Raw genomic sequence first — 12816 nt, forward strand, 5'->3', positions numbered from 1 at the left:
GTCTACCTTGAACCCTCACTTATCTCGTGGTCGTCCAAGCGGCAGCCTACGGTCTCTCGTTCCAGTGTTGAGGCTGAGTATCGTGCGGTGGCCAACGCAGTCGCCGAGTGTTCGTGGCTTCGTCATCTGCTTCAGGAGCTCTCTTGTCCCGTTGACCGTGTCACGGTGGTCTGCTGCGACAACGTCTCGACGGTCTACCTCTCCGCTAACCCGGTACATCATCGACGGACCAAGCATATTGAGTTGGATATTCATTTTGTTCGGGAACAGGTGGCCCTTGGCCATATTCGTGTTTTACACGTCCCTACTTCCCAACAATTTGCCGATATCATGACCAAGGGCTTGCCTACGGCGTCATTTGAGGAGTTCCGGTCCAGTCTTTGCGTCAGTCGGGGTGCCGCTTCGACTGCGAGGGGGGGTGTTGAGTATATGTGTTATGTGCATATTGTGTATTGGGCCCGTCTTCTAGTTCCTTGTATAGTTGAGATCCGTGGCCCACCGTACATCATATATATACGTGCCTATGCACGAGAGCAATACATCGTGCAATCCTAATCTCCTACACCAATGCCTCTCAAAAATTAATAGGAAGGAGTATTAACGCGATACAGGGAACCAAATTACATTTGTTAACAAAGTTGCTGACAAGAAAAACATCAGGATAAATGTGCTATCAGTGTTTTGAGCCTTTTTGCATCATAAATTAAACACGAGACCACAACATTTACTTGTAGAGTATTCATTTCTGCAGAAATATTCTTATTATGATATTATTACAACACTTCTTCATATTTTGCAGAGTGCGTTTAGGCACCCAAACTTGGTCGAAAGTGCTTTCAACACTGAAGCATGGATCAACTTGGAGAAGAGTTCAGTTCTGGAGGGGGCTAACTGAAAAGTGCCAGAAGAAATCACGCACGAGTGCATATATCCACTGATACGGGCATTGATATGATACCGTGATACAAGAAGTTGTGATCTGTGCCCAAGGTAGAGGTTTAAATAGTCAGACATCCATTACCAAATATACAAAACAGACCTTAAACTTTTCTATATTGCCGGTTGCAGCTTTGCATTACACCATGTCAAACTCGCATCTCGTTTTCAGCTTGGGGCATTTCTGTCTCACGGGCACAATGATGAACTAAAAATCTACCTATCACCCTGGAAAGACGCTACTGACACACATCTGAGTGAAAAAGAACTTGTATGCAGCTTTCAAGAAAAGTGAGTAACGCAAAAGTAGGGACTGCTTCTGCTTGTGATCATCGAGTATTAGTGTTTTAGAAAATTATGACGTACTAGTTCATTTGGAAACAATCGATAGTTGTTCATCTGGATTAATATTTTGAACAGCTGCTATGATTTTGCATGTAGGCACAACTTTTGGGGGGCTAGACGCAAAATATCCTGTATATAAACAAATGAGTTGATCCTATGCCTTCGATGCAGATCTGACGCACCATGCTGAGCACGGTATCATGTTTTTTTTTCGAGAGTACGCAAATTGCGTACCATATTTTTATAGAAGGGAGAAAATTTGATTACAAGAGGCCGATAGTAGTGCGGACACCACCATTAGCCCACCCACACCATTACAGGAGAATAAGCTACACTCTCACGAATCTTTGTAAACCACCTACTCCGCCTCTAGCAAGTTTCCATTTCTTAATTCATCAAGAATGCTACTCGTCAGGGCCTGCGCATCTAACTGTTGCTCTCTCCGATTGGAGACACGGGCATTCCGCTGCTTCCACATGGACCACGTGGCACAAATAACCAAAGTGTCAAACCCACGCCTCTCCTCCTTTTGGAAGGCTTGTCTCTGCATCATCCACCATTCCAGGAAGCAATCCTGAGGTGTCGTAACCGCGGTAGGCAGGTTCAGAACATCAAAGCAGCGATGCCAGGTCTCACGGGCATAGACGCATTGTGCAAGGATATGATCAACATTATCCACCTCCTGGAGACATGTGTAGCATGCGGAAGGTTCGTCCTGAAGGCCATGCCTGGTACGACGATTCGAAGTCCAGATTCTCTTTTGCGTGGCCAACCAAGAGAAAATTTTGCACTTGAGTGGAGCCCAACTCCTCCAAATGGCTTTGGCATGGGGGAAAGAGACCAAGTCGTGGCAAAGAGTGGCATAGGTGGACTGCGCCGAATAAGCTTGTGAGGCAGTGCAAGGCCAAGAAAACACGTCCTCCGTGTCGAGGTCTCGCTGCATCGTGGAGATGGCCAGCCGTAGATGCATGACTTGTAGAAGCACTTGGAAGGAGTTGCTGTCCGGGATGTCCAAAACCCATCTCTCATCCACAGTGGCCTGCTGCACAGTTCTCTGATTGATCGTCCGAGTGTCGATTAGGGCATGAGCCATGGGTGCAATGTCCTTGACCGCAAAGCCATGGATCCATCGGTCTCTCCAGAAAAGTACTTTATCTCCTCTCCCAACAGAGATATGCACCAGGCTGTCGAAAATTGCTCTAGCATCATCATCCACAAGGAGAGAGAGCCCTTGCCATGGCATGTTCGGATCTGTGCGTCGGAGCCACTCCCACCGAACCCTAAGGGCCAGCCCTTGCCGATGCAAATCCTTGACTCCCAACCCACCAAACTTCAAGGGACGGCAGATAGAGTTCCATGCCACCAAGCATTGGCCACCATTGACTTTATCTTTGCCAGCCCAAAAGAAGACCCGCATCCAACTATTAATGTCTTCCAGCACCCAAGCCGGGGCTTCGAGGATGAGCAGGTGGTGGATCGGCCTCGCCGCAATGACAGAGTTCACAAGAATCAGGCGCCCAGAACGCTGCATTAGGCCACGCTGCCATGCAGGGAGGAATTTTCTCACGAGATCGAGCAAGGGTTGCCAATCAGCCTTGGTGAGCTGCTTGATCGCGAGCTGGAGCCCGAGATATCGGCACGAAAAGTTGATTAGCGGGCACTGGAGGTTTGCCAGGATTCTCTCCTTGTCCTCGTGAATGACTCGTATCACAGGATATTTTCCAAGAGCGCTAGCATCTGGTGACCAATCGAAGAATCGAGAGGCGCGACCCACCGAGAGATGCTACACACGGGGGTTTTACATGCTTTTATGAGATGGTTAGGATCTGATTGGCTTAGATTTGATAAAGTGAGGCGGACCCGCCACTTAAAATCAGGGAGGGACAATTAGTGAAGGCCACGTAGCAGGGTCCGTGAGAGCCCGTGACTTTTGCGCGTGTGTAGTATTATCGCGACCCATCAGACGGCAAGCGGTGGGCGTCTGATCCCACGCGCGGCTGAACCCATGAACCAGAGGAGGGGGTCCAAGCGCGCGACCCACCAGACCGCTGTCTGATCCCACGCGTGGCTGAACCCGCGAACCGGAGGAGAGGAAGGGGGTCGAAGCGTGCGACCCACCGGACGGCCGTCTGATCCCACGCGCGGCTGAACACCGAACGGGAGAGAGGCGGCGCGCTCCACCCATGCAAGAGGCCAGGGCGGCTGATCTGCTCTCTGATGCTTCTCTTCTCTCACCACCCCCTGCTGCTTCCCTCTTCTTCTTCCTGAGCGCCCCTGCTGCTCCTTCTGTCTTCCTCCCCTGCTGTTCTTCTTCACCAAACCGAGCCTGTTGTTGTTCTGTGTGTGTGTGTGTGTAATTCATAAAAATTATTGTTGTGCGATGATGATATTTGTTCAGTCCGAAGACATGCGCCGTTCTTACTTATTTTGTTGATCAGTGAGAGTTTGTACCCACTAGCAATTACAAGTGTGATCAGATGATGTTAGCTCTGGAGAACGATTTGAGAATCTAGTGCTATCGTATTTTCATTCTATTTCATGTTGTTGAGTGCACTGCACTTTCAATCTACTAAACTGTCATGTCTCTTTAATCATGCAAACTTGTTATGCTTTGGTTGCAGCATGTTTCAAGTACCTGGAAATGATTTTAACTTTGCAAATAAAAAATCAGTAATACCATAACCTTGCAAATCAAAATTTAGTACCATCACAACCTTGCAAATCAATATTTAGTAATGAACATTTTAGAAAAAACTGTGCATGGCTCCACTATGGAAGACAAACCAAAATGTACATCAAAGTTCTGTCATGTTATATTTATCTTCAAGACCTCAACATGGGAAATTGCCGCGGTTGCAAGGGGAAGGCACCCGGCAGTGCCTGAGGGCTAAGGGCACTTAACTCTACAAATCAAAATTCAGTACTAACATAAACTTGCAAATCAGAATCCAGTAATTAACCTTTTTGACAAATAGTAAGTCTGCAACTCCATGGCTCCATTGCAAAGTCAGTGTACATCAGGTTCCCAGATACAACAGCAGTTACCTACTCGTACAAATGAAAGAGCAACATTACACTGACTACCCTGATGACCCAAACAGAGCAAAACAGAATCCAGGTTCATATCTAGCTTCACTAGCTAATCCATGTAGAGGCCATTGTAATCAGGTGTGGTTCGTCGTCTTCGTGCAGTCGGCAAGCCACTGACAGCTCTCTTCCATGTAGAGGCCATTTGCAAGGGATATGTAGCACCATTGAATTGCTCACAAAATAGACGGGGAGACATGTCCATCACCTAACTGCGAAGAATGATATAACGATCCATAAAGCATATCGCAGACAATTAATACCATGGCTGACTAAAATATCAACAAGCTTCAGTAAAAGCCTTTGAATAAAAAAGAGCAAATACATTTTGCATAAGAATAAGGGAACAAAGAAGAGATGATTTTAAGATCACAAAACTGTTATAACTCTGATAGAGATGATTTTAAGATCACAAAACTGTTATAACTCTGATAAGACACCATTTGAATAATATGGTGATGTGCCTACTTCTTGCAGTGAACATAAAGAAGGCTTTGCTATCATTTGGTGGAACAATTAAGCTGTACAGTACAAATACCAGACTTGAGAAGAAATTCCTTTGTTCTTGATTATGCAACAAAATTGACAAGCTCTTTCTTTCCCGGGAAACTAAACTAGTAAAACTGAATGAAGGAAACTAAGCAAATTACATTCCTAGAGATTGTAGGACGCAACAACAGAACTAAGAGGATAAATGGAAACAGGCATACCAAATACCATCTAAGCCCTCCGCAATAACATCAGTACAACTTCAAGTAAGAGGTATCAGTGAATATTGGAAATAAAAAATAATTCTACTTGAGCATGATAGTTTTCTACCTTAAGGTCGCCATTGTCCATTTAACCACGGCCATACTCGTTCTACAGATTATTCTAATTCATCTGTATATCTGTATATGTGTGATCAAAACAACAACTTCAGAAATCCTCAGATCAAGTGATCAGTTCGCACAAAAATGGCAGCTAACCTGCTGCCCCTGGTTTCCTCTATGGCTCTATGTGTTTTGTTTCCTCACCGGGACTGCGAACTGAGGAAAGGATTGGGCTGGCAGCGCCACCACCACTCGATAGAAAAAGCTCCGCTGAACGATCGGGAGTTTCTTTTTTATTTTACCGAACAATGGGCAGCTATCGACCCCTACGGGATGATGGGAAAGTCCAAAGTAGTATTGGTAAAATGACTAGTTGCCCTTTATCATGGACAGCTTCATTTGCTTGGTACTCCGATATGGGTGATTGGAGTACCAGGGTACCGTAAAAAATCTCAAATAAAATCATTTATGAACGTTAGTGCAAGTCCCTGTTACCACACAAGATTGCTTCAAATCTCAATTACAGGAACACCAAGCAACAAGCCACCTAGCTGTTCTCGGTTTCTATGAGTCTATGATGATCCCACACATGACACTTCATTCTCGGTTTCCCTAACTCCCAACTCCATGAAGGTGCACTCACTATCCTAGTTGTTCTTTCTGGACCAGGAGCGTCCAAATTGATGCTAGTCTAAGAAAGTTTACTACAGTGTTGTACAGTCGTAATGAGGCTTGGCGCCGAATGTTGATTCTGACACTATGCAGTGCTGTGATGGCTACAGTTCAGCACAAATAAAAATTTCTCACACACTGTTTTTTCTCTCATAACTATTTTTTATGGGATTCTCTCCTTTTGTCTGCATTTTTTTTTGTTGTGTGGAGAAGCACTTCAACGGTGCAATGCATCAAGAGAAAAAAAAAGAAACAAATCAAAGTGAAGAGGAAAAGGTATACTCAATAATTAAAACATTATCTTATTTAAAAACATTGCATCTGATGGGAGAAAATGTGAATGGGATATTAGTAGACGTTCAAAGTGGATGTACCTACATAAGGAGCTCGGCCACATCTTTCCCCTCCACGAATCATTGCTAATTTACTTCTGATAGGAGTAATTGCAATTCTTGTAGCACTCCCAAACAGACTCCAACCTGTAGATCATATAATACCTAGCAGTTAATAAAACTAAACAGAAAATAAAATAAAATTGAGTAGTGGGCTGCAACGACATACATGTCTTTCATTCCCGATTTCTTTAACAAAGAAGTTAAGGCAAGCATCACAAACTCTTCGAGATAATAAGCACCTCCGACCTCCAGTTCATCGAGATTTTGTACCAGTTGCTTGCGGGGGCCATCAACATGGCAGTCAAAGGATTTCTCAGTGCCATGTACTGCAAGATGCCTCAATAATTCAATCATGTACTGTAGCTCGTCTTCATAATATGCAGCGCCTTTGTACTCGAAAACATCAATAATGATTTGATTAACAACCGCAGTCATCTTCCCTAACCATAAAGATCCTTCGACTTCCTTCAAGATCTTCTTAAATAAAGGACTTGTATCATTCTGATCGAACGATCTCCATGCATCAAAGATGCCTACCAGCAAATTCAAACGAGCCCTTGAAGGCTTGAAAAAGGGATAATGGAGTATCAGTTCTCGCAAATCCTTTGTCTTGAGTCGGTCCGACCACCAGGTAGCATATAGTCCCATGCCACTCAAGAAAGCATGAAAAGGTGACAAATAAGGAACGTAAATCTGAGACTGCATGAATTTTTGCACCACTTTTGTTGCAATACTTTTAAAATCCTTCTCCATCGCAGTGACCATCTCGGGCGATATTTCAGGCTGTATATCAAATAACTTCGGACTTTTTGTGATGACCACCTTGCCATCGTAGGCATCCATATCATTTAAGCCAAAATCACCTTCCCACGAGTACCCAGCTTTATGTTTGCTAATCACATGTTCGACAAGTGCCTGAACCAAGGCGCATTTATCAGGCAAAGGTGTCATGATTTGCTTCTCAACATGACCATGTACACTCATTTCTCTAAGCAAAGCAGCGCCAAAACAATCCTCTAGCTTTTCATGCCTGAAAAAATATATACAGCAGTCTCCAATTAAGCACTAAAATAGAACTGAGTTGCATAAATAAATAATGATATAAAAGGGAAGGGATTGAGAACATTACTTTTTGGGCATTTCAAGAAATTTTAACTCGAGCTGCTGGATTAAATTCCTGTTGCATTCTGTCAGCTTTATTTTCAAACTTGTTACAAGTTCCAGCATATACTTCCGGGCAATTTCTGTTAACTTCACCCTCAGCCTGTTTACAGTATTTAGTAATTAGTACTATGATATTAAAATCAAGGAATCATAAGGAAAATAAGGTGGCTACTAATTTGAAGGGAAAGTGATGGCTACTAATTTAAAGGGAAAATTGGGAAAATTTTCAGCACATATCAGCACACAATCTTATAGCTTGGTTTTCATGCAGGTGATTGTGATTTGTCCCCTTTTGAAAAAAAGGTAATTGTGATTTCAGAATTGGAGCATACTTGTGCTAGTACTGGTAAAGTAACAGGAAAGGAAGCTTCGAAGGGGGGAGGATATCTTCAGGAAAGATCCAACTGTTGGTGCAAAAAAACTACAGGATAGGATACAAGAACAATTACTCAATGTGGATCACAGTTAGCCAAGAAACATCCAAAGCTTGAAAGAGTGGTGCCTCTGTACTAGCTGTATGATTGAAACAAGGATACATTGGTCCTAAATAACTGCCTTGGATGGAGAATATGACACCGTGCTAAACAACTAAAATGTGTAACCTTTGTAGTGTTATTTAAGTGTACCAAGACATTTTGGTGCTAGCTTTCTAAAGGTGACCTATTTGGGTGCTACATAACCAATTTTTCCAAGATTGAAGAGATAAATTTGTCAAAATTATACCTTTCGCCGCCATTGCAGACTCCCATTGCAAGGTCCTTTGACCGACTCAAGAGATGCGAGTAGAGGATGTGCAGTTCCCTTGATCCAGAACCTCTCACAAGCATGCCCCACAATTGAAAACGGTAATATGACATCGTTTCTTCGGATAGAGTAAACCTATCAAAACGAAGTTGTCTGGATTAGAACCCGTTGAGCAGAACAATAACAACAACAACAACAAAGACTTTAGTCCCAAACAAGTTGGGGTAGGCTAGAGGTGAAACCCATTGAGCAGCATGAGACAAAAAAACATAGAAAAGCGAGATAAACATACTCATCAAGAAACTCCCAAAACATAGGTAGCAATGTGGCATTTTTCTTGTCCGCTCCCTGTTCTCTCCTTTTATCCCGGCTGGGGCTCCTCTGCTCATCCCATGGGACCAAGTCATCCATGGGTGGAGGAATCAAATCACCGACAAGATTGGGCAACATTGGCAGAAGGTTGGCAAGTCCAGATTCCTCACTCGTGACATTGGCAGAAGATTGGGCATCATGATTTGAACACTGCAAACAGAACATTGACATTTAAATAAACATGCCAACAAACACAGAATAACTTATAAAGTCTTAGTTCCCCACCCTTTCATAAAAAAGAATGTAGGCCTCGCAATCAAGAACGTCCTGCAAGCTGGCTTCTCTGATCATCTCATCGCTTGCATAAAACCAAGACTTGTCATTGCTTTGATGTTCCTGACCATTCATCTTGCTAGCTCTTACATACACAATATAATGACCTCCTTTCCGATCTCCAATGTGTTGAGCAACACCAACTAGACGGTAGGTGTTATTGTCATTCTCGTCAAACCTGAAAATTACAGGAAATAGTGATGACCAGGGCAGTCGTAGAGCTGTACAGTACTGTCGCTCGCTCATAAATCACAAATACTGAGATGCCAAATTCAAAAATGTTCAGACCCAGTTCAGTCTGAATAATTGTCTGAAACTACATAAGGATGATTAATAGCTAGGTAGTGGTTGGAGATCTTCTTTGGTTAGGAAGGGAGCTGAGAGTGTAGAGTTAGTTAATAAAAGGTTCATTTTCAAAGCTAGGAACAGTAAGTATGCATGCCTTTGTTTGTCGCTAACGAGGGACAAAAGAATACTAAGTCAGCAATTATAGTTCATTTTCATATCATGGGTCCTAGCTAATCTAGCTGCTCCAGCTTTTTCATTCATGGACCTAATTAAGCTGAGCTAACTTCAGTTATACTAGTTTCTGTTTTGTTTAATTTGGACGGACGGTTGGTTTTTTTATTGATCAATTATTTCTAAATTTGAGTTGTATTTATTAATTAGTTACTGCTTCATGCTTGAAGATAGCTGGAGTAGTTACTAACACTGCGCTACTACTCTGGTTGATGCATGGATCTATATTCAGTCAGTCAAGGAATGTTTTTTCCTATAATAGTCGATCAAACAAGTTTTCAGATTCAGGTATTTCTTATCCATTCGAACAAGACTATTAAAAATGATTTCATATTCAGTCAGTCAAAGAAACATCCTTATGTAGGACCCATGAATGAAATGAGATCCTTATGTATGGCTGCATATTAAGAATCTCCTTGAAACACACATGTCCTTCCAATTTATCATATCCAGCAGGATTAGGAGCCTTTTTTTGCCTGATCAAACTAATCACCATTACATCTGGAGCTTTGGTTATAATCATTCTTTTCCTTGCAGCTCTGAAAATTTTTGTTGTTTCCTGTTTCTGTTTCTGGTCATTTTGGTTATCGTCACCACCTGACTCCACAACAAGTTTTGTGTTAGCTGCATCAGTACAAGACTCACAGAGCCAATCAGATATCAACTCTTCCTTGGTGTATAAGGAGAAGCAATCCTCAACTGATACAAGATCATCGCCATCATGTGCCTCAGCATCAGCTTTATTGCTCCTCGAAGCTACAGCAGGGAGCTTCCTATCTGGAATTGCCAGTCGGAATATAAGGGTCTCTTCATGTTTCTCCTTGGAACTGTGTACACATTCTGTGCTGGTTAGAGCACTACACTCCTCGCCTGCAAAGATGGAATTGACAATTGTGACCTTCTTTGAAGCATCCATTGAAGGTTGACGTGCTTCATCTTCCTCTTCATCCAAACCATGAAGAAAACATTGGATGAGTTCCGGCATCCTCCATTCCGCCGGTACTGAATTGGGGCCACTTTGAGCAGACAGATGCAAGCAGTTTTGTTGGGTCAAGGCGGCCTTTTGCATTGCTTGAAGGACTTGTGTTGACAAAGAGCTCTTTGAAAAGCGCAGCAATTGGCCCTTTGCAAACGTTTTGTCCCATCATTACGCTGCGCAGTGGGTCAAGGGCCAATAAGCACTGCAGCATGGCATTGAAAAAACAGGTGTTGCCGGGATTCCGCAGCCCCCTGATGACATTATATTTGGCAACGTCCTCCTTGGCTATCGCCTCTGACTGGCATATGGAAACAGGCTCCTTGGTTATGTCCTCAGAGTGAGGAGATGATGGACTGCTGGATCCCTTGTCCTCCGTCTTCACCGGTTTCATCTGCGGTGTCACCACCTCCTTCTTGCCCAAACCATCATCATCCTCCGAGCGAGGAGATGACGAACTGCTGGATCCCTTGCCCTCCGCCTCCACCGGTTTCATCTGCGGTGTCACCACCTCCTTCTTGTCCAAACCTTCATCATCCTTCGGATCAAGTGGGTTGGTGTTTGCCTCTAACTCAGTTGAAGCTTCTGCTGATTGTGATGGACGATACTTAAAAACCTTGAGTGGAACCTTCTGGTTACACTCACAACAGTACAGTATATCTTTATCATAGGTGTTGGCAAACCACCGATGCTCAGGTTGCTCCTTGTGATGTGCTCTAACATGGCCCTCTGCCTCGAATCCTGCACCACCACAAAAAAAGCTACCGCACTCCAAGCAAACCCACGAAGCGCTGCTGTTTGGTTTTGCAGGCTCCTTGGCAGCAGTGCGTCTTGCTGACCTGTTATTCTTCCTCTCCGTCTTCTCCTCACCACCCGAGCGGTGGGCAGTCAAAGCCTTAAGCTCACACGTCAAACAAACATCGCAATGTTTGGTCCGCAGCCACTTTTCATTCAACTTAGACATATGCTCACGATCGTAGTGCTGAATGCACTTAAACTCCTGCATTGGGTCACTAGGAACATAGAGGATACACGGTGAGCTTGGTCTGGATCGGTCACTAATGGCGCCGCATCGCATCCAAAAAGGAAAGGTTGGGGGAAAGTTACCTCGGTGTGGCCAGCGATTTCTGGCGAGCCGACGGGCCTTGGGCTTGGGCCCCATGGCGCCGCCGAAGCCGGACGAGTGGATTCGGCGCGGCGACGCCGGAGGGGGCGGGTACGGCCGGCGGCACGCGGACGCAGCTTCCTGTGAATGCGAAACGAAGGGGAGGGAGGGAGTGAGTGAGAGAGAGAGGGGAGGGAGACGCTGCGGCTGGAAACTTCACATGCGCCGGCAGCGGCAAATCAGGGGCACAGGGGTCGTGCAACGGAGCTACGCCCGGTCCATGCGCCGGTGCGCAGCGGAGCGCTCGATGCAATGGCACGTTTCGCGGCGGTGCGCAGTGGGCCGGGTGCATACGTTCAACAGGGTGCATCGCGCGTAGGGGTAGAAGCGTACTTGTCATTTGGACTCGTAGGACGATGCGTCAAGCCGTCAATGCCCATGGCCTTGTACTCCAATCCAGAGATTACTAGGAGTCCTTTATATCTTTTCTTGAATGTAATGTAATGTTGAAGATATTCCTGGGAGTCTATGACAGGTGATTTGGACTTGTGCCCATACAGCAACAGCAGCAGCGTGCCCATACGTACGTCCCGAGCTAGGGTTAGCACTAGTACTAGCTAGTAGCCTTGTGGGATGATAGGACCGGTAGCTCACCGGAGAGGCCGCCCCGGCGGTAGGAGTGGTGCCCAAAATACGTACGTAAGCAGAGCAGCCTCGCTCGCTCTATGGCCAGTTTGCAAATAAAGTGCAGTTTTCCAGCGTCTACCATTGCTGCCAGTGCCAGGACCCAGGAGAGAGAGAGGAGAGTTTGGAGTTTAGACTAGCTTGCTTGGTTGCACTAGCAATAAATAGCACGGCTTGGTAGCTCATGACCCTCCCTACTCATGCACAAATCCTACTACTACTACTACTAGTGCTTTGCTTATGGTTATGGTTTAGAACGACTATAGCAATGTCATCATGTTGACCCAATCGACCTAAGAACTGCTATATAGTATGGTGATTTTGGACCAAATTAGTAGTATCTAGCTTATGATTTTGGACCTAAGAACATCGTATAAATACGCATGATGAATTAACTATTATATTAACTTAAACATCATATTTTGGATCTTTATCAATTAAATATGCGAATGATCCCGTAAAGAAAAGAAAAAAATCCCACTTATAAGAAAGAAAATTGTCCACCCATCAGACGGTGTGACCCTAATATACTTTATAACAATATATAATATAAGATCGATATACTCATATATAGTTTGTCATCTCTGTTCACCACAGCGGAGAAACCAGAAGCCAAGGTGGTCGAGGCATGGTTCGGTAATCGGTGGTTACCCAGATTCCGCGGGCCTCATGAAACCGGGGAAGCCCTTGAGTGGGACCAGATGCGACAACAACTGGCGGGTGTTAGCCTCT

The 12816-nt window shown here is 44.6% G+C and overlaps 1 pseudogene across 1 annotated transcript; it reads right to left on the reverse strand.

Moving 5' to 3' along the window:
- Window positions 1-4080: 4080 nt before the first annotated feature.
- LOC125551170 (uncharacterized) lies at window positions 4081-11581 on the reverse strand (annotated as a pseudogene). The gene is made up of 9 exons (XR_015600567.1): window positions 11403-11581; window positions 9706-11308; window positions 8891-8984; window positions 8448-8677; window positions 8135-8308; window positions 7377-7511; window positions 6414-7277; window positions 6227-6331; window positions 4081-4580 (listed from the first exon to the last, which is right to left on the reverse strand). The product of XR_015600567.1 is annotated as an uncharacterized LOC125551170 (transcript).
- Window positions 11582-12816: the final 1235 nt, after the last annotated feature.

The sequence above is a fragment of the Triticum urartu genome, chromosome 4A, assembly GCF_056163025.1.
Source record: "Triticum urartu cultivar PI428250 chromosome 4A, HENAU_Tu73, whole genome shotgun sequence".
NCBI lineage: Eukaryota > Viridiplantae > Streptophyta > Magnoliopsida > Poales > Poaceae > Triticum > Triticum urartu.